Source organism: Perca fluviatilis, chromosome 2, assembly GCF_010015445.1.
Source record: "Perca fluviatilis chromosome 2, GENO_Pfluv_1.0, whole genome shotgun sequence".
NCBI classification, from domain to species: domain Eukaryota; kingdom Metazoa; phylum Chordata; class Actinopteri; order Perciformes; family Percidae; genus Perca; species Perca fluviatilis.
In genome coordinates, this window is record NC_053113.1 from 32,597,350 (window position 1) to 32,619,645 (window position 22,296).

General features: G+C 42.3%; 1 protein-coding gene across 5 annotated transcripts in view; it reads right to left on the minus strand.

Moving 5' to 3' along the window:
• sipa1l3 (signal-induced proliferation-associated 1 like 3) overlaps nucleotides 1–22,296 on the minus strand; it is an 83,870-nt gene that overhangs the window by 54,828 nt on the left and 6,746 nt on the right. The window contains exon 1 of one of the 5 annotated variants that reach the window (XM_039780732.1): nucleotides 14,823–14,950. The exons of 3 other annotated variants lie outside the window; for them this stretch is intronic. The gene's annotated coding sequence lies outside the window, so the exon portion shown is untranslated. Of the gene's footprint in view, nucleotides 1–14,822; nucleotides 14,951–22,296 lie in introns of those variants that run through there. One more of the 5 variants, XM_039780755.1, reaches the window with a different exon arrangement.

Sequence of the window (22,296 nt, forward strand, 5' to 3'; positions counted from 1 at the left end):
CCCCATTCACACTCCAACACTGGGAGGTGGGGGCCGCCACACTTTCATCCCTTTCACGACTTTCCTCTCCACGCCCCTCCGTCTTCCCCCATGATTCACGCCGCCTCATCTTATTGGAATTGAAATAGAGCAAGGGGCGTGTTAAGAAGAAATAAAACCTTGCTTTGCCTCCCAACACGTGGCTCTGTCCTGCTGTAACCGCTTCCCACTGTGAAGGTCTTCATTATGAAATAAGGATGGAGTGGGAGTGTCGCATGAGGGGAAACAGCCGGAAAAGCAGAATGAAACCAGACTGTGTGCTCTTAAAGTATCCCTGTGCATGCCATAAGTAAATCAAGCTGAGAGTTCCTCTGATCGATCAGTAGCTGATCAATGAGTGAAGATTTATTTTAAATATGAGATTAATGAGCTGCCTAATCCATTGTTGCAGTATGAACTTGCAAAGTAAGCGTGCACAGTTTGCGTTATCTGATACATCACATTATTATCTTGTAACAAGTCAACACCATGTTTACTGCCATCCATCAAAGTAGGCTGTAATTATCTACTCAGAGAAAGGAAAGAATCCTAAACTCGCTCCAAGTACGTAGACGTTTGTTTATTAATTATTACTTTCCAAGAAACTGTTGATTGCACTACATTAACAATATTCCAATCTGAGCTTGCTTGACATGAAAATCAACAATGAACTCAAAATCAAACATTTCTCAATATTTAAAAGGACATGAGTGAAGTCCACTGGCTGTGTGCTTTAACTCTGGGCAACATGAGAGGAAAATACAGTGATGAAGTCATATGCAATACACAGAGCTCCTTTGACCAAAAACCACTTGGAAATGCTGCTGTAGCTGTTTGATCGCTATGCTGGTGCTGGTTGCCATAGAAACGGGAAGGTGCACCAGCGAAAAGACGTATGATGTAGGCGGCGGGCCGCAGGCAATCAGGACACAACCTGAAGAGCTGAGCAGTAAATAATAGGACACAGAAATCCACATAACCACCATCAGTTGGTCACTTTGGAGTCTGATGTGTGTCACTGCAGCAGACTGCAGCAAAGCACACACACACACACACACACACACACACACACACACACACACACACACACACACACACACACACCACACACACACACACACACACACACACACACACACACACACACACACACACACACACACACACACACACACACACTAAACTTAACTCAAGGTGCTGCAGTGGAGCTTTTGTTTATCTTTCATTTTACCTCAATGTCTGCGAAGCATTTACCCAACTGTCCTCAGATCTGTTCCTTCTCCCTCTGCGGTTTAACCAGTCTGTCCGTTTCCCCTCGCTCTCTATACTCGCGACCACGTGCCACGCAAGCATCAAAGCATGTTAGAATGGGCTCTAAACTCTTCAAAGACATAAAAAAAAGCTCAGGGCTGTAAAAGTGCAGTCATCAGCAGACTTCTGGCATCTGTTACTTGTTTTTGTTTCCGTAGCATAATCCAGTAGAGCAAATTCCTTGCATTTTCTATATGGATGGTTGTCTTTGACACTATCTATGGTGAATTAACCAGCCATATGCCAAGCTCCAGAGCCAGCTGTATGGAGAGGCTTTCCAATTACATCTGTAAAGCTTGAACCTGGTGACAGAGTAAGTAAGGAGGATTAGCAAAGAGTAAATGTTAGTTACTTAACTGTAAGTTTATCAGTTAAGCAACTCCAAAACGCCCTGTTTGTCCTGATACAGTTTCTGTAAATGACAATGACTTAGAGAATCCAGGCCTGCATGTTGGATACGTATCACATCTGAAAGGGGGAATTCATCACCACACAGACATTTTCTCAATACACAGCCATTCTCCTGGCTCATCAAGGCATATCACCACCAGGCGTCAGGTGGCTGTCGATAACCATCTAGATTTTGTCAGGCTACCTGTTGCAGACTGTAGGAGTCAGGCCCGCGTTTTTATCTGACTGTCTAACAAACTGCCAGATGCATTCATGTGCATTGACGTGCAGGTCAGACACAAGACCAGGCGACCCCTTTCTGTTGAAATGAACACAGCACTGATTATTAGATCCAAACTCAGGCCAGAGGAAACCTGACAAGACTTACAGTACATGGCTGTAGAGTAGAGACGACATGCAGGAAAATAAGTTGCAGCTCAGCACTTAATACTCAGCACAATAGTCTTAATACCAATCTTTACATTGTTTAAAAGCACCTAGCAACAGCTTAGACTATACAAACAGCACAGAAATACTACTACTATTACTACTACTACTAATAATAATGCTAATAATAATAATAATAATAATAATAATAATAATAATACTTGGCTGACTGCTCACAATGTAAAAACATGTGGAAGAGAGACAATAAGGAAGCTACAAGCCCTCCGCCCTGCTTCTGACCTCGGCCTCTATCCTCATGGGTGCGTTTCTGTGATTGTGTGTATGTGTGCATGTTCGTGTGTGTGTGTGTGTGTGTGTGTGTGTGTGTGTGTGTGTGTGTGTGTGTGTGTGTGTGTGTGTGTGTGTGTGTGTCTAACAACGGGTCCTCGGGGTGACTTACACTGTCACAGCTGTTGCAGCTCCCACAGAGACGTGTCGGGGGAGAACAGCGGGCTACTGCTGCTCCACACTGATTAACCCAAGGGCGTGCACATGGACCGTCGAGGAAAAGATTCGCTCACATGCACATTTACACAAAGACGGTGCTAGGGCTGCTTGTTTGCAGCACTTAAGATGTTATGGTATAGCTTAAGTTTAACATTCATTAAATAATTCAGTAATATTCAATGGAAATAGATAATGGTGTTGGTTTTTACTCTGTACTGTCACTGAATCATGTATTATCTATTTAAATGATCTATTAGTCTTCTCTTATCCCTTTGCTTAGATAATTACCATGCTACTAAGCTAAACCTAAATCCAGTTTCCAGTCATTGTGCTTCAAAACAACGAAGCAGTTCTGTGTTCTGGGCAATGAACATTTTGTTTTTCTTAGCCAAATACATTCTATTACTGCCATTACCACAATAATGTTACCGAAGCAGTTGCATGCATTAGGTCAATATCACCGATTTAAAAAATATACAAATTATAATGCAAAATAAAAGTATATTGAATGCTTGCATTAGCACATTTTCAGTTTAATGTTCTACTAGCAAAACTAATACATGCTAATGATTACACCTAATACATCATCAGGATGATAAGCAGAGTTTAATTTCTTGAGCTAATGATACCTAAATTATTCAATTACTACATTACATGTGCATTTTAAACTGAGTTAAGGTGTCAGAATGACATGCTGGCCTCTGCCCTGGATTCTGGCTGTGCCACGGCCGTCGGAGCGATCGTGGCCACAGCCGTAAGCATATTGTGGGACAGTAATAATCATCCAGGCAAAAACCAAGTAGGCTGTACTCGTGGAATCCTTCTTTAAATGGTAGAAGTACAAATATCCAAGGACAATGACCAAATTAAAACAAAAGTAGTGTGGTATGACGCATGGCGAAGGACGAAACAAAACCCGCAGCACAGCCGAAATGCGGCACATCCGCTCCTGGTGGAATCCCAGCACTGGACCTCTGACCTCTCTCTCGGACCGGGACACTGTGCCCTGTTGCCGGCTATTCGCTGTGCTGTTGTAAAACACGGACTTCACTGCTATAGTTAATCATAACAGACAGAACTATAGAAAAAAAAAAATGATTATGCTATGCTCTGTCAAGAGACAGCTGGGCAAGCACGCCTGCCAGTGCACTGTTTAAGTGACGTATGCTTATAGTATAATTGGGAATAATGTTGGATTCATGTTTGCCCACCTGTCAAGAAGCTGACAGCTCTGAAGGCAGACCGTGAGAGCAATTTAACTACAGTAAATACATCTGTCATATTTAATCTGTATAGCACAATGGTGATTAGCTGGTTTCCCCTTCGCGCTCAAACAAGTGGAGCTTGGGAGAACAGGAGCAGTCAGATAACTGTGTGGTGGGGCAGCAACTACAGATTAGCAATTTGTGCTGCTGTTTCTAAAGACTCTAAGACAGCTAAGTAACAGAACAGAACAGCAGAGACCGATTTTCTTAAATGAACCAGAAATAACTACCATTCATAAAGCTGTACGATGTGATTTGATTCCATTCAGAGAATAGTAATTGATCTATTACCATAATCTCCCTCAAATCCGATAAATACGCACCAAGGTGATCAGAGCAGCAGAGGCTTTGCTCAGGATACACTCATGCAAGTGCCTGCAGGCAGGGTTCAAAATTAGCACCATCTACTAGCCAAATGCTGGTAAAATATGCACGTGGCTGGTAGATTTGCTTTACTCATTAGCCAAAAAAACAATGGTAATCTATTGAGTGGCTGGTAAAATGTAAAAAAAAATGTAAAAACATTCACTAGCCATTTGGGTGGTGGGCAAAAAAGTTAATTTTGAACCCTGCCTGCAGGTAACAAAACAGGCACTCTTCTTAAGCCAAGAAGCTGACACAGTGGACAGGCAGACGGTTGTGTTTTGCACATTACTTTGTCAATCTTTTCTCTGACAGGTTTCCCACATGGTTGTTTCTGTGAGCTTAAATTCCACAGTGCATAATTATAGTTGAGTTCCGTACCTTCTTGCCTTTTCCCAACAAACCAAAATGTGTCCGTAGTACAAAGTATTAGTGAAAACTGTTTTATCATGTTAGTGAGCGCTAGACATGAGGTATTAATCTTCTAATCTCATTCTCGGCAGGAAAGCAAATAAGCGCATTGCTCAAAATGTTGAAAATATTCCTTTAGGCACCGACAGCTGATGACTTGTAGTCTTACAAAATAATTTTACTGCTGCATTGTGTAAAGACAAAATCAATGATTTTTTTTTTTACGAAGCTCAGCCTTTTGGTAAATATAAAAACGATTGTTTTTATACCAATCCTACATTGTTTTATACAAATCCTACAACTCAAAGTAGGATATAAAAAGATTTGGGCATCTGTACGAGTATATTCTCAGGTAGTTTCCTGCAATAACGCCTTCATAGAAGAAGCGGGGGCAGGAGTGTGTCGACATATAAGCGTGTGTGTGTGTGTGTGTGTGTGTGTGTGTGTGTGTGTGAGAGAGAGCCTGTACTGCTGGTTATTTTCAAGGTTCTTCCTGTAACCCAATCAGAGCAGTGACAGACTAATGAGGCTAAATGATGATGGGGCTTCAGGAAGAGAAGGCCTCCAGCAGGGAGAAGAGAGACGATGTGTCAAACAGCTGGGAGGGAGGCAGGGCTTTCCTCCGGAAGCTTTACTTTTATAGAAACACTATATCTGGCAGAGAAGAGCTGGTCTCATCCTCTACAATATCCACTGGGAGCCACAGTTAGAGCTGGGCAATAGAAAATGTCTGAAAGTCAAGTAATTATTATGATGATGTATTGTTGATCCCCATAAGGAAACTCACTCCTTCAAAGAGAGGTCAGAGGTCAGGGTTAACAGCTTGGCCTCCCTGAAGTACACTCATTCTCCTCTACATATACTGTGCTGCAGCGGTCTACTGATGTTTAAACAGATGTATGCCCTCATTCAACAGCACCCTGATCAGACTGCCGGCCTAGCAACAGACCATCTTACTACTTCCAGTGACTGGATCAGGGAGGGTGAAGCACAGGGTAAGCCTCAATCAAAGAATTCCTAAAGCGCATTCCTCCATGCACCTCGCTAAAAAACAGATTATTTAATCAGCGCAGGCACAGAAAGGAGCCAAAAGGGGTATTTAAGGCTAAGAACTTATCTGGCAACATTCAAGACATACTGAAGAAAAATTACAGTACAAACCACTGCAGTCAAGGACTTCAGACAAGAACAGTGGTAACTGATCCTGCTGTATTGATCTCTGACGTTACAGTGCCATGCTCAATGACACTCCAGCAACAATGTGTGCTGACTTCAGAGCTGAAACAATTTATTGATTATTCCATTGACTGAAAACTAGAGGGGCTGCAGGGGTTTAGGGGTTAAAGCACCGACCATGAACTGCACCGTCGTAAGGTCAGGTACCTTTGTTACATATCATCCACTATCTCTCCCCCTCATCTTCTGTAACCCCTCTACTGTCTAGAGGCATAAAAATACCCATAAAACATGTAAAAAAAAAAAAAGACAATTTTACTATTTTGATAATCAATTAATCCTGTAGATACCTTTCGGTGTGTCCAGCATCACCAATGCGCAGATTTGCTGCTTTTCTTTACACTATGAATACATTTGAATTGGGCAAGACCTCATGTAGCGCTCAAAAGGTAGCATGCCTTATTTTAAACATAAAGGATATGAGAGTAAAATTGAGTGGCATCTCCATTAGTTTTGTTTTTAACACAGCTGATGAATGAGAAGTGACACGGTTGTCCTCTTTTCTGCATGATGCATCGACAATAGCAACAGAGGGTCAAGGGGTGTGTGTGTGTGTGTGTGTGTGTGTGTGTGTGTGTGTGTGTGTGTGTGTGTGTGTGTGTGTGTGTGTGTGTGTGTGTGTGTGTGTGTGTGTGTGTGTACAGTGACTGTGTGGGTGTGGGGGGGGGGGAGAAAAAGAAGGCCTCTGGCACACAAAAGCTGATCAGCCAGTCTTTCTCCCTCTCTCTTTTTTCACTAGGCCTCTCACGGTTTGATTTTTCTTTCTGAATGGTGCCATTGAAAGAAGAGGCAGTTAGAGCCTTTTTGTATGAAGACTTTGTGAGCCCAGAAAAGGAGACAAACTTGACTGTTGCAGATCATTTTTCCTTGAGTAACGGTCTCTCCAGAGTGAATTATACACACAGACAACCGGGGTCAGAGATTGTACTTGGATAAACAAATGTCACAACACTTGGAAATCAAGATAGTAATAACATGATTTATGATGAGTCATGCCTTTTGCCTGATTTTGGGCTTTGAAAAGTACGACTGCAGCTGCCTCCACCCAGCATTGGTGTCACTGTATGGCGGTGTAAAGCTCAGCTGGCAGAAAGCGAGAGAGAGAGAGAGAGAGAGAGAGAGAGAGAGAGAGAGAGAGAGTGCAGGCCTGAGAGATAGCGGTCAGAGATAGAGATAATAGTGCCCGCCGGTTCCTCTGATGTCTTTGAAATGACAAACTCCTTTGGGGTTTTCTACGCAGACAGTATTTACTGTAACTGGATTTGTACCACAATCAGTGGTTAGGCCAGGACAAAGTGTGGGAAAGGCTTGGCCATATTGTTGGTGTAATACTGTAAGGTCAAATTAATCTCAGAACAAGTAAAAGGGTTTAATTGCTGCCAAATTAAAAAATGATTCGGTACAATTTCGCCTCCATGAAATAAGAGTAGTTTTACAGGCTCACAATCTCTTATTAGCAAAACCTGACACTGACTGCTTAAGCTTTCTAAATGAAGGATGTCAAATATACTGGCCTGGATAATACAGTTAACGGCTTTAAATTCATCTCACGCATGCTCAGGTTCCAAGTGTGCACTTGGCCCAAGTTCACCCCGACTCCAGCAATGACATAGTGCGATGTGACAGGACATGTAGGCCGTCACCATCTTATGTTTCTCAATGGACACAGCTCAAGAAAGGCCTGCAAAGAGATGGACCCCATTTGCTCTGCATGAGCCTTCCACTTTCCTGAAGGACAACAAGTCTTTGCACACAGATCCCACACACACTGCTCCATATTTTCTCCTCTAATCTTTTCCATTATGACATGAGATGCTGCCGGATTGACAAATCTACTCTGACAAATCCTTGAGAAAGATCAGAGTTGAACAAAGGAGTGCTGGGCTTTTAATCACTTTCATAGCCTTGCCCACCATTGCTCCTGAACACATTTTTGACTGTCTGCAGGATTGAGTAATTCATGTATTTGTTTGGAATAAAAAAAGTTAACCCTAGTGTTGTCTTCCCGTCAACCTTGAAAACAACACTTTTTCCCCAACGTTTTTGACGCCTTTTCTTCACAGTTTGTTTTTGCTTTTTCCCAACGTTTGAAATTGTTAATTTTTTCTTCTACACATTTTCAGCGCTTATTTCTACGTCCCATATTTTATGATAGAAAACAAAAATTGAAAACAACAACACAAGGGTTAAACCACTATCTACTGAACAACAGGACTTCAGATTTCAGGCAAAAATTTCAGGGACTTTTGGGGCCAAATAAAAAAATGCAGTCTCCAATGGCACTGCATAAGGGAATAACTCCTAATAGAATCAAAATATTTCGTACACGATGAAGAACTCAAGACATCTACTCCATGATAAACTATATAGAATGTACATGTATGTCAAACAACTATAAACTGGCAAAAAAGCTGATCTATCAGAGAGCAGAACAGTTTGAAGTTCAAATGTTTGCAGAACAGGAAGAAAACCACTTCATCTGAACAACAGAACTATAGGGGTTAGGGTTATGGTGTGTAACATTTACACCATACGATAGAGTTCTTTTTACACTGTAAATAATGACTATAAAGAACAGCTAACATGAGGGTTATAGACTTGAGTAGAAACAGGAAGTCATAGTTGCTTTAATGTGAGTAAGACTGACTTTCAGGAGGAGGAAAGAGTACAGGATTGTGTACATTTGTAAAACTACTCTTGAGAAATCATGTCTTCTCCTCTCCTCACCCAACCTCTCTACATTCAGGCTGACGCCATTTACCCCCCCAACAGCACCCTGGCTGTCCTGAGGTGATCCTGACCCAGACTTCTTCAATCCACCACACGGATTCTAGACAGAGGCAGCAGAGCAGCACAAGCAGGCCAAGAGCTGCTGGAGGAAATTAAAAACACAGCTACCACTCCCTTGTTCTTCCCTTTTGCTCGCTCTCCTCTTGAGTGAGGCTAAATACTAGTACCTTCTAGTAAAGTCTGCATACTAAGTTCCAAACCTTTTTAATATTTATTGCTGTAACCCCACATTCCCACATTATGAGAGAAAGAGCTGTGTCTATGCCATGTCAGTGTCTGGATGATACGGTATCCACTGATCACAACTGTTAAACTCCAAACTCTTGTTTCTGTGAGGAACAGAATCAAATCAAATCAAATTACATACATACATACATTACATACGATGTTCCCAGACTTGGAAATGCTGAACAGGATCTACAGGCAAGGGACATGGAAAATACAAGGAGGAGAAATGCATGGGGGAACCCCAAAATATGATCCTCTATGTTTTAACGGCCACTCAAGCAAATTTTAAACGGCTGACTGAAAATTCTCAGTCTGAAATTTGGCAAGCAGAGTGCCTTTTAAAGTGCTCAAATTATGCTTTTTGGCTTTTTCCCTTTACTTTATTGTGTTATAGATCTTTTTTGTGCATGTTATAGGTTTACAAAGTGAAAAATCCCAAAGTCCACCCCGAAGGGACTTACCATCTCCAACAGAAAACACTGTTCACAAACTGCTCCAAACAGCTCTATTGTAGTCCAGCCTTTACTTCAGAGACAAACGTGCGTCACTTTGTAACACACGTTATAATGCCCGCCTAGCTGCTAGCGTGGCACGCCCTCATACTCTGCTTCTGACTGGCTAGCAGTGCTAACCTAGCTACTGCGCATGTGCAACTCCCAACAAAGATAGGAACAGAAGTGACTGTAGCTAAAACAGAGAGCTCAACACACAGGGTGAAAAGAGGAGCTGCAGCAATGTGCAGTACAACAAAAATATGGTGATTTTTTTTTATTAAACCATGTAAACCTATTTTGATATAACTTCTAAATACAATTATGAACCTGAAAATGATCATAATATGAGCACTTTAACACACACACACACACACACACACACACACACACACACACACACACACACACACACACACACACACACACACACACACACACACACACACACACACACACACACACACAAAAAAGGTATGCTATACAGAACATTTGTTGACAATCTGGAGCATTGCACAGCCCAATCTCTAGTCATTGTAACAAATGTAATTGCCTAATTGCTCGGAGTGGTTAACATTTACAAGTTTCTTAATTTCTGTATGTGCATTTAAAACAACTAGTGTCAATCTCATCTACCCTTATTGCCATTTTTCATGATTGTAGCTAGGTAACTAGCCAATGTCAGTGAAAACATGACAACATTTATCCAAATCATCAGAGAATGTGAGTGGAGATTCAGAGGTCTGGAAGCAGGCTAGGACAAAAATTGCAAAAAATAAATAAAAAAAAACTTGACATCCTTTAAAATGCAATTCAAAATCCAGCTGGTTCACTATTTAAAAATGATTTCCTGATTATATATATTTTGATTGATCCCCTTTGAATTTTACTCCTCAGTGAGGAGGACATACTGAATATTAATCTATAATAGATATGTCTTTGCGGTTGATAGTCCCCTCTTGGTAACTAACATAGCCATGAGTGAGTAACTGGTCCTCAAAAGTTTTTACAAATGTGATCTCACTGCTATTTTTTGTGTGTATGCATCTGTGTGTCTCCATGATTGCCACTGTTGTGGAAGAGTTTCATCTACACGTCCAAACAGCCCAAACCCACAACTCCCAAACAAAGCCGTGGGTTGCTAAAACTTCTGGCAAAACAGGAAATACAACTTCATCGCCGCAGCATACACGGCACAGCGAGGATGACTTTGAGCAAACCAGGCAATCGAGTTTCACTACGTCATGAGTCACTGCACACCCCCACGAACAAGGAGCAACAATTTGTTTATTTGGCATGGTCATGCAGACGGCGTGTTAGCCTACATACACACACACACACACACACACACACACACAATAGCGTCCTGACTTAATACAAACAGAAACTGTAGGAGAGGTTTGCTTTTATAAATGCCAGCTCATCTTTTTTTATTTTTTTTTATTTATTTTTTTTAAAAAGGTAGAATGCAGGTTTCAAAAACTTTTGATAGATTCAAAATGGCATATTCGTGAGTAAAAAAATAAATAAAAAACTGGGAACAAAACCAAAACTCTACTTGGTTGGGGTTGGAAATTGTTAAGCGACTGGGAGGTCTGGTTAATGAGACAAGCCAGTGACCCCACACACCAAACACACACACACACACACACACACACACACACACACACACACACACACACACACACACACACACACACACACACACACACACACACACACACACACACACACACACACACACACACACACACACCTCTTTCTGCTCATTTGTATCTCAGTATACTCAATGTCATCCTGGCTGCTCTTCCCACCTGTGTATTAATGTTAATTTTTTTCTCTCTTAAGTTGCCAGATGGACACAGCAAAGAGAGAGAGGGAGGGAGAGAGAGAGAAGCAAACAGCAGAGTGCGTCCTGTTCTCGCTGGGTGGCCAAGCTGTTTGATGACGGCGTGTCACAGCAGTAGCTCACAATGCAAACGTCAAGCAAGAGCAACACACATACGCACAAATGCTGTACATGTGAGCATCTAATGAAGCTTCTGCTGCAGCCACCCACTAACCACTTAGTGCTGTGGTTTTGCTCCGATGCTTTTTATAAACACAGACCTGGAGAACATGGGGAACAGGTGTCACACACACTCAGCTGTAGGAAGGTTAACACTGTAGCTCAGGCCTCAGAGAGAAACTCTGTATCTCTGTCTAAGAAATGTGCCAGACCATTTTAGTTTGTTCTCCTGCCAGTGGCAAGGCACTCGCTGAGGCAAATATTGACTGAGGGAAGGCTTGGGCCCTGCCTCTGTGCTCCACCACCTCACCTTCGACTCAGAACGCAGCAGATTATGTCCAAAGCCACACCACTGACTTCAGTCTGTAACTCAAAAAAAAGATAAAAGACTGGTGAAATGGTCAATTCCACATTTCCTTGAAAAACGGCATATTGTGGTCACACAATATGCAGTGATTTAAACAGTGACTAGTTTTAATAAGCTCACAATTTCTGATAAACTGCAACCAGCTTGTCACTAAATTGACTCACAGGATTATATCTGGGATCTCTAACTTGGCAGATGTATGCTTTACTAACAGAGTTTAACTCAAACTGATGCCGCAGGCAAACTCAAAGTTTGTGTGGCAGAATTCTGCAAAGATACATGCTATGAGTTGTTTTGTTCTTTGAAGACAAATGGATGGACTGACGGTGAAACTGATGATGTTCAACCAATTTTCTGTGGTTGTGAGTTTTTAAACATTTCTTTGAAGGTGGGAAAGTTGAATATATCCAGTCAGTATGATGTGGACTGGACATAAAGACTGGAAAGTGTACAAGTGACACTTTGTGGTTTTACAAGGGCTTACGTGCAGGACTATTACATGACTTCCTGGAGTCTTGCTTCACCATTAGTCGACCTGCTAACCTCCGGCACATGAACTACGTCAAACCACTTATGGTTTACACTTCAGATTTTGTACGGAATAAACTTATCAATATAACGTTTTCATTAGTGAGCTTTAGAGGTGCTGGTGTGCTAGATTCATTTTGTCACCTTTGGACAGAGCTAGGCTAGCCCCTTGTTTCCAGTTGTTGTGCTATGCTAAGCTAACCAGCTGCTGGCTCCAGCTATATTAAACACATATGAATGTGGTTTTAATCTTCCTCCAATTCTCTGCAAGAAAGCAAATGTTAAACTTTTGCTTTAAACACTGACCTGACATTTATTTTGGGTAGCAGTAAGATTATCCATACATATCCCCATTAGGGTTAGTCTCCAGAGTCTGTCTCCAGTACATTGGCCTGCACTGAGCCATCTGTTTAACCAATCAGACTGGGCTAGGCTAGGCCACGCCAGGTTAGGCCAGGCCCTGCCTTTTAGCCTCAGAGCAGGCCTGCTTCTTCAGCGATGCAGAGGGTATCAATTGCATTCCCTCTTTCAAACTGCCTTCCTTTATTAAATAAGTAACCTGGCATACATGAACCAACACAATTGTCCTGTAAAGTCCAATGCGATTATGGGAGAAATTAAACAAACTCTGATCCTTAAAAACAGTTAAAGCAGAGTGTAATACCCGTTTTCCTGTTTGTAAAGTTGAATGTGGCATACTCGTCTACTGGTAATGGGACAGGAGTCTACCAGTTATTTTTAGCTGTTTTTTTTTGTAGGGTTTATTCCTTTATTTAGAACAGCTGAAGAGACAGGAAATTGGGTAGAAAGTGGGGATGACGTGCAGCAAAGGGCCTCAGGTCAGATTCGAACCTGGGCCGCTGGCAAGGACTGAATCTACATGGGGCGCACGCTCTACCAGGTGAGCTAGAGGCCGTCCCGGGTTTAAAAAACCTGTATGCATGATAATTTTGGTGGAGAAAGGGTATCATTTTACTATGGATGAACAACACAACACAGAGCACTAGTGGTAGCATCACCAGAGATAATGTAGTCTTGAGGGGACAAAGATCCTTTATGAGATGGTAATGAGTCGTCATGGTTGCCCAAGCTCATCAGAGCTTTTATGCAGTGTTGGACTACATACTACCATACTGTAGGCTGCTCTTTAAAGTGGCGTTCTAAGGAGCTTAGACTTGGCCAAAACTTGCATACACAAACTCTTTTAGATCACTCATTGGATCTCATCAGAGTGCTTTTTTCCTTCTTCAGCATCTTTTTGACACTCTGTATAAAAAGCCCAATTTGTTCACCATCCCCACCCTGAGCTCCTCACACACACTCTTTAGTCAGCTCTCCCTTTCAGTGCTAGAACTAGCCTTTGTTAATTATAAATCTCACCCTGTCCTCTCCTGTTCCCCTAACAGGCGGGGGCAGATTAAATGCATGAGATGAGGAGGGATATTAAGAGAGGTATGAGAGGGAGAAAGAAGTGAGACAGAATGATTTGAAGGAATAGGCCAGGTGACCTATATGAAAAGGGACGAAGAGAGGAGAGAGTTTGTTTTGGGGAAAGAGGGATTAAATAAGGACCGGGTAGCAACTGAGGAAGCGTGGCTGACCCCGATTTTGCCATGACTCCACTCTGCTAAAAGGGGGGGGGAGTCCAGACGTAAACCTACAGTGACAGGGCTGCTGCTGCTACTCTACATTGCACCCCCCTCACCAATGAATCAGCCTTCACTTGTTCCTGTTTCTCCTCCTCCTTTTTCTCCTTCTCTATCTCTGCTCTTACATTTACAGAAAAGAGGGAAACTTCTTCATATGTTGTATGGATATCTCTGCTATGATGTGAATGCACTATATTGGAAAATAAACAGATCTAAATCTCAAGAACAGTCAGCCACACTTAAAGCTGTGTGCACAATTTGGCTTAATCAATGTTGTGGTCTGCATTTCTCAGTGCAATCCATCCATGTATATGTGAAAAAGGGAAAGAGAAGCCTGCACATAAAGAATGCAAGGAACAGGGCATCGTGAGCCCATTTTATTAAGAAAGGGAGTCCAGCATAGTGTGAGGAAAACAAGCATGTGATGCTGGCTGTAAGCTGGGAGAGGATGGACTCTCAAACTGGACTGTAGTCAGACCCCTGGGTAAGAGGCCAGCCGAGCACAAACAAGTCTGGAGGGGGGCAAATAAACAAGCCTGCCTGGCCGGCTGTGAGCACTGGAAGGGCCAACAGGGAGACTCAACTCAAACCACAGCAGGGCCACTTCACTGGTGTGTTTATGACCAGCAAACTGCCTGACAACTCACACAAACTCATTGCAAGATAGACAGAGTTACACTTATAGCCACTTATAATACAAATAAAAACATCATAGTCATACAAATAATCATAAATTGTGAAGGGAGGATTTAAAAAAAAATAAATAAATAAAAAAACTCACTCTACATTTCTAGGCAGTAAGACAAGAGCGCAGCCGCAAGCAAAAAAACTATCAGCTCACTCTGGGAAGAGGATTAAAAGCACTAAGCTCACCGTTTTGGCAGGAGAGCCTCAGATGGTGTGCTAAGTGGGTTAAAGCACACCCCAAGTCTCATAATCGCTCCGGCCTGCCCCCCCTTCTCCTCCGTCCTTCTTCCCTCCGTCTGCCAACACCAGCCGAGGGGAGCAATTTGAAGTCCCACAGAATACTTGGGAGTTGCCAAGGTAGAGGGAGCTAGATTAAATCGAAAAGACGTGCACCAAAACGTGAACACACAACTTCATCTGGACACAACAGTTCATCACTTGGAGGACAACGACTAAGGGTTCCTTGCCGAGGGGGGGATGCATCTTTCTTTTACAAGGGTCTGCGGCTCTTCCTCTCACACCTACCGTAATGTGTCATCTAGTGTTTCCACCTCCCCTCCACAGTCTCTTTTTGTGAGGACGTATTCTGACTGTGTGTAGAGCTAAAACTTTTACATCTTTCTACATGACTTTTTTTATTATCTGTATGCACTCTCTGTGTGTTCTTACACAAAAAAATGCATCTGGAGTCCACGCTGAATCTCTAGCCACCACAGACGCATACATACACCCCCATTTTTCACACAACGTCACTATCCAGACACTGTGGTAACATGAGTCTATGGTGAAACTGTAGTACTGTAGCTCAGCTAGGTCTGGCTGCGCTGTAGCACAGTCCCAGGCCCCAAAGAGACCAGGCACTGTTTGCCTGCGGGACTTTGACTAGTGAGAGCAAACAGAGTACAGTACACTAGGTCCATTGAGACTGAGCTGAAACACGGAGCTGCACAAAGTACTGTAAAAAAAAAAAAAACATGAGAAAAGAGAAACAAAGAACGAGGGCTGCAAGCCAGGAAATTAAAACAGAGCAAATAGCACCACAAGTAAATCTCAAAAGGTAATTGCATACTGTACAGTTGTTAAAATGCATACACATGTATGAAAGGCGCCTATGTGCTTGGTGCAAAAACAGGGCCTCTTTCAACCCATCTCCACTGACAGCACTAGTTGGAGTAGTTGCAAAAGAAACTAATTTTACACAATATAAATTAAACACCACTGCATTTGTGTCTCTGATGGCCAGAAGACTGATCCTATGCTTATTGTTTAAGGGATCACAGTGGAATGACTCTGTTGGGAATTGCAAGTTGGATATCTGTTGGATCTCTATATTGCTGAGATGTGCAGAAAACTGACAAGATATCTTATTTAATTCATAATTAAGGTGTCACCGTTTTTTTTAAATTTACTTATCACTTTTCTTACAGAGAATTTATTTCATATTTTTATGTATTTTGCCGAGCTGTTCCCCGCCACACCATTTGCTTATTTGGATGCCATAATTGACACCCTGCGTTTATTATTTGTTTAAAGATGAAAATCAGCCAAAATAAATGTCCTAAAATGCATGCATGCACATGTAAATGCATCACACACACAAATAAACTTCTAAAAAATGAGAGGCAGGTGGAACACAGTCTATTCAGAAGAGGGTTTGTCTCGACTGAAAGAGGATTATAGGAGAAAGGTGTGGCTCCTTTTACTCACTGTAGCATTGTGTGTGTGTTTTTTTTTTTTTGTGTGTGTGTGTGTGTGTGTGTGTGTGTGTGTGTGTGTGTGTGTGTGTGTGTGTGTGTGTGTGTGTGTGTGTGTGTGTGTGTCTTTGACTATCCAATATGAACACCCCATTATGAAAAGTTAAATAAGGACACAGGATCTGGAAACCTGTTCCCCTCTAAACCAGCACATGGTTCGGCTGCTGAAGTTGATATAAGTGATATTTTTTGTATGCTTGCTGGTTTCAGGTCGCAGTATCAACCACACAATAGAGGTGAAGGGGAGTTTTACACACCGATAGAGATCTCAGCCCCTCAAAACTATCTCAGGCATCTGGACCGACAGCAGCATCTCTGAGGTGGAATTTGGCCAGTAATAACAGCTCAGTGGAGGGTGTGTCTGTTCCAACCAACCTCAAATAAAACTCCAACGGAGGGACTGTACCACCGTATCACCATCACCACTTTGTTCCTCAAACTTTGCAGCGGCTACAGGAATGGGGATGGCGTGAAGGCCTGCACGGCTGTCACTTTGCTCATTCTTCACCCTGCGTTCCAAAGTCATCACTGTCCCGGGTCTAAACTAGTGCAGAGTGCTGTCACAACAAGCTAAATCCCTCCAGAAGTCGCCTCTCGTTCTCTCCGTGTTTGGTTTAAAGCGTGGCGTGAGTCCAGGGTGTGGTTCTACAGCCATGCGTGCACTCACTCATGCATGTGCACCCACACTGAGCTGCACATGTGCTCACAAAAGCATACACTAGCCTAGTTGTTTTCCAGGCGCAGACAGCTATGAAAACACTGAACTAATGACAAAAAGTTTAGAGAAAATGAAGAAAAAGGAGGAGAAAGGGCAAGAGCATAGTTTAAGGTAGAATTTGTCATTTGAGGGAAATGATATTCCATTTTTTGCCAAGAGTTAAATGAGAAGAACAATACCACTGTGTCTATGCATTAACTGTGGAGCTAGAACCAACAGTGAATTGTCTTAGTTTAGCATAAAGACTAGAAAAGGGAGACTGCTAGCCTGGCTCAAGGAACTCGGTGCATAAAGAAATATTCCGGCAACCACAACTTGTCATTTTAACATTCTGGTTTTAATGCAGATTAAACAAGCGAGATTAGTTAGTGAGCTTTAGAGGTGGTGGTAGGTGAATTTCCTTAACGTTGGGCAGACCCAGGCTAACTGCCCCCCTTTTTCCCCCCAGTCTTTATGCTAAGCTAAGTGCCTTCTGGCTCCAGGTTCATATTTAACCAAAAGACATGAGTGGTATCTTCTCATCTAACGGTTGTCAAGAACGTGTATAAGTAAGTGTATTTCCCAAATGTTGATTATTCTTTTATAAACTATGAAGGGAGAAAAAAAATCTAGCCTAGAGGCTCCCCACTGGGCTGCCAACATTCCTGTCAAATTCAGGCGTGGGAACCACTGGAAAAACACAGCCCTCTGTAGACAACTGTGCATGTGAGTGTACACATCAAGGGGAGGGGGAGGGGAGGGGGGCGGCGTCTGCTGTAGGTGCTTGTCAGAAATGTTTTTAATGGACGCAGCCATGTGTGTGCTGAGGTGTTTGGGCTGAGAGCAGTGACAAGAGTTCATGAGGTTGTCTAAGTGCATGTCTGAGGCGGAGGAGAGAGGAGACGCTGTGGATGGATGGAGTGCCTTTGGGCAACAAAGTGGGTCAAGCGAGTTTCATCCAGGGGCGGAGTGATAGCAGTACACACTTCAGTACACACACAGGCAGTCACCGGGTACCTGCAGCACAGAGACTAAATGTCCACTGTCCTCTCTTGTTGTGAATCCTTTTGTGTTGCATCTCTCAATCGTACTCATCACAGCGAGAGGAGATCCGCTCCACATACACACCCTCTCCAGAGACAACCACACAACAGACAATGAAAGCTGGGGGCTCTCGTCTCTCTCTCTGGGGGTGGGGGGATTGTATCAAATTTAGACTTTTTTTTTTTTTTTTTTTTTTTTTTAAATCGTGATTACCAGTGTGTTTTGTTCTCCTTTTTTGATTATCGTTATTATTCCTCAGGTAGAGCCTCGCCTCACACACTGAACCAGACCGTTGTCTAATCAGAGCTCGGCTGCAGAGATCATGGGCAAAACAGAGAAAGAAGAGGGAGGACGAATCAAGGAGGTGAAAGAGGAGATGGAAGCACGTGAGTTGGCTTTCTCCTACCAACAGGCCTCCCTTTTAGCCTCTTCCTCTGTCTGTATCCTTCTATCCCTCCTCCCCTGTCAAGCTATGTCACTCCCTCTTAGTTATCAGCTCATCCGTCTCCTCCTCTCCCACGATGATAACAGGCTCTACTGTTGTGTGCAGAAACACCCAAACTTCTGTCACTTCCCTCTCCCCTCCGCTGCTCTCTGGTCTACTCCTATGGGACAGTTAACGAGCCTCTCGCTCACACACTCTTAACAAAGCACTCACCAAACACTCACATACTGGTGTGGAAGACTGTTAGTATCACTGTTTTAAGGCCGTTTTACAGTCGCCGCAGCCAAGCTGGCGCACGCGAATGTGACGTCAAAATGACGTAGATCTCGCTGGCGCGCCAGAATTTTGAGTGAGCGACCAGAGGGCGTGCACCACTCTATTTTTTTCACCGCCGTGCGACAAAGGGGAAACAGGAATCATGAACGGGCTTCTGGTCAACCGGATGCCAGGACTCTCAGAGTGACTGCAAGTCTCTCTTATAAACTTACTGGGAGTTCTTTTATGGTGAATGAACCACCACGCGCGAGTATAAACCGTTACGGCGCTCCCATGACGTCACGCTGGCGCTCGACAGGTCGGCTGCGAGTACACCCCACGTTTTAGGCTACCGCAAATAATTAAATCGATAACTGATGCTTTTGACCATAATAAGAGTATTTATGGCATAAACAAGTGCCGACCATCCCTTACAACAGTGCAGTGCAGTGCATGATCTGAAAGCAGCTGGGCAGCAGCCAAGTCTGCAGAGTGGAATCACTTCAAACCAAAGACTAAAAACCGTAAAAGAGCTAGGCATTACAATGCAAGTGGTTCAAAGGGTGGCAGCCATCAGCAGAGCTAATTACAATTTAATCAAGAATATAAACAGCTCTGCAAGGCATACACGTTGTCACATGTAGGAGCTCAGAAGACATCTGTGCTTAGCCTCAGCAAAAAAAGCTAAAATAAAGAAGAGATATATGTGTATTGTGCTGGGGGGAGTCACACTGTATTTTTCCCTCTTAGCACTGTTTGAAAGACAGGACCAAAGTTAGATGTCTGCTCCTTATAACTACTTTGACTTAACACTGGATTGATTCGAGGTCTATTTTATAAAAATACAGTTTATGTATTTATAAACATAGTGTACTAGTATGCTCCACTGAAGATAATCAGAGCATTTATTTTAGATGGAGAACTTCTAACCAGGATACCTAATCTGTAGTTTCCTCATGCTACAAGCACCAGTTGTTAAAAACTGATTTAAAGTGACTTAATATGAAGATGCTGTCGCTTTAGTTTCATAAACTGGTAAACTGACCTTCATAAAGGCCAGCCAGAAACAACCAGAAGATACTAGAGTTCGTTTGCTACAGTTTTTGAGTTACCTATCACTACATTATTATTGCTTTTCTTGAAGCATTCCCACAACCTGCTACACTTTAGTCTTTGTTTGTGGTGAACTTTTAAATATAAAGAGGATTAAGGCCATGTTCTGACAGACTGATTAGCACACACATTAAAATGCGGCCCATTCATTAATTTCTTTGGAGGCCACTGCGTTAACACGGCGGGGCGCTATGGCAAAAAAGCAAAGTCATCTGGCAATTTTTTTTTTTTACATTTGCTCATCATCCGGCAATGCACTGCACTGGCTATTCAAAAATACATGTGCAAGCTCAGATTCCTGGTATATTACTTTGTAACAAGAATGATGTAATCTTACTCTTAACCTCTCGATCATTGTAATAGAGGATAAAATGACGAAAATGTTGCAGTGATAACTTTCTAGTCGTAAAATATTTCCTCACAGTATTATAAACTGCTATGCAGTGTTTTGGCAGCTAATATGACTTCAAACTAATGGATCTATAAGTCATGCCCTCCAGCATCATCTTACCTAAATCAACAGACCCCCATCATTTTTTCAGTCTGAACACCCACTAAAAGAGGCAATGAGCTTGGTTATCTGATGACAAATTGATCACAGGAAACACTTGATTTATGTAGTTATCATGTAATACATACACAAACAGTGAATTACATACTCAGCCAGGCTTCTTTTTAAAAGCACAGAAACAACAGTTGTATACAGTACATTTCTGTGAAATCCCCTTATGTCCCACTCAGAGCGGATTTAACATAATGCCCTGCATCAGTGACAGCACAAATACATTAGCATACCATACGCTCTCTGTGCAAAATAGACTAAATTAACTTGTGTGGAAATAGCCCGCTAAATAGCCTCTATCCCGGTATCAAATCTGATTTGCAAATGATGAGGAAAGAACATTTTGATACAGTACCACAAAAACTGGGCCAAGAGGCATTCATGGAATGACCACGTTATACTCAATTAGCATTAAAACAATGGCTCCACAGTCAGCAATAGCCTGACATCAAGAGCTGTGAAGAGGCAGAGGGATGTAGAGACCATATGAATGTCTCTAGGAATGGCTGCATGTATGTATGGTTAACTCTCTCTGCACAGATACCACAAAGTGACGGAAAAGAAAGAGACACTGACTTTTGATGTCGTTTCATAATACATTTAACAATGAGATAGAAGAAGAAGAAAAAATAAAAACATCTTTGAAAACTCACCCATTCCCACCCAGAAACATAACCACACACATAAATGAGGTTGTGTGTGTTTAGCTGTCTGTTTTAAACAAATGTGCAGGACACGCTAAAAGCAAAACATCCTGAGGGGAAGGGGGAAACATGCAAATCTATCTACACGTTTCCTGGTGGTGTTTGGTGTTACGCCCTTTTCTCCAACCGTTTTTTGGCAGTTGGCGATGAGCTAAACTACACCAAACTATCCCAACGATGAATGGGAACATATAAAGTCCAAGGTATCAGCTGCATGCCAGAGACAAATTATGTTAACATTTTTCTGCGCTTGGAAGGAATGTTTTTACTCATGTCCTGTGATGAACTGGGCTTTCGTCTTCGTGACTGATCTCTGCCGTGTGCGGCCGCTTCTCTCCTCGATGCCTATTGTCTGATTCATAGCAACACTCATCTCCACCACACATACTTGCATCCTCCCCAGTCCGTACTCACTTCCTGTCCAACAGCTTGACCTCCCAATAGGCAGCACAGAGAGCCAAAAGGAGCAAAGAGGCCGACAAGCACGTCCAAATAAAATACAGATGGAATTTCACATGAGGTGTCTGGGGACTACAAAGATGCTTGTATTAACTGTGGCCATACACATCTTTCACGGTGAATAATTGACTCATTGTTCAGACACAGTGGGCTGGGTCATTACAACCTCTTGTTGATCCAGTGATTCAGGCCATTGACTGAGAGGAAGGGCTTTTAAACTTCCTCATTCAAATTAACATTCTTGATCAACGATTTCAAACATCCTGTCATTATTAACATGAAAATACGTTAGAAACGAGAAGCAAACGTTATCTTGGATCAGCACGAATATTTAAAGCAAAATAAAAAGATCACATGATAGTAGGTGCCTTGAAATTGCTCTCTGTTGGCTGCGGTTCTTACTTCATTAGGCTATGTGTCTTTAAATGGGAGTCGATTATTGGTCAGTCAGTTGACAGAAGATTATTCAACAACTGTTTATAAATAAGTAATAATTTAGTCATTATTTGAGAACAAATTCAAATATTGGAAATTCAATTTGAATTAAAATATATTTAATTTAAATTTTACTAAATGAATAATCAGATAAATTGAAAATGACATAATTAGTTGAAGCCCTAGTGTTAT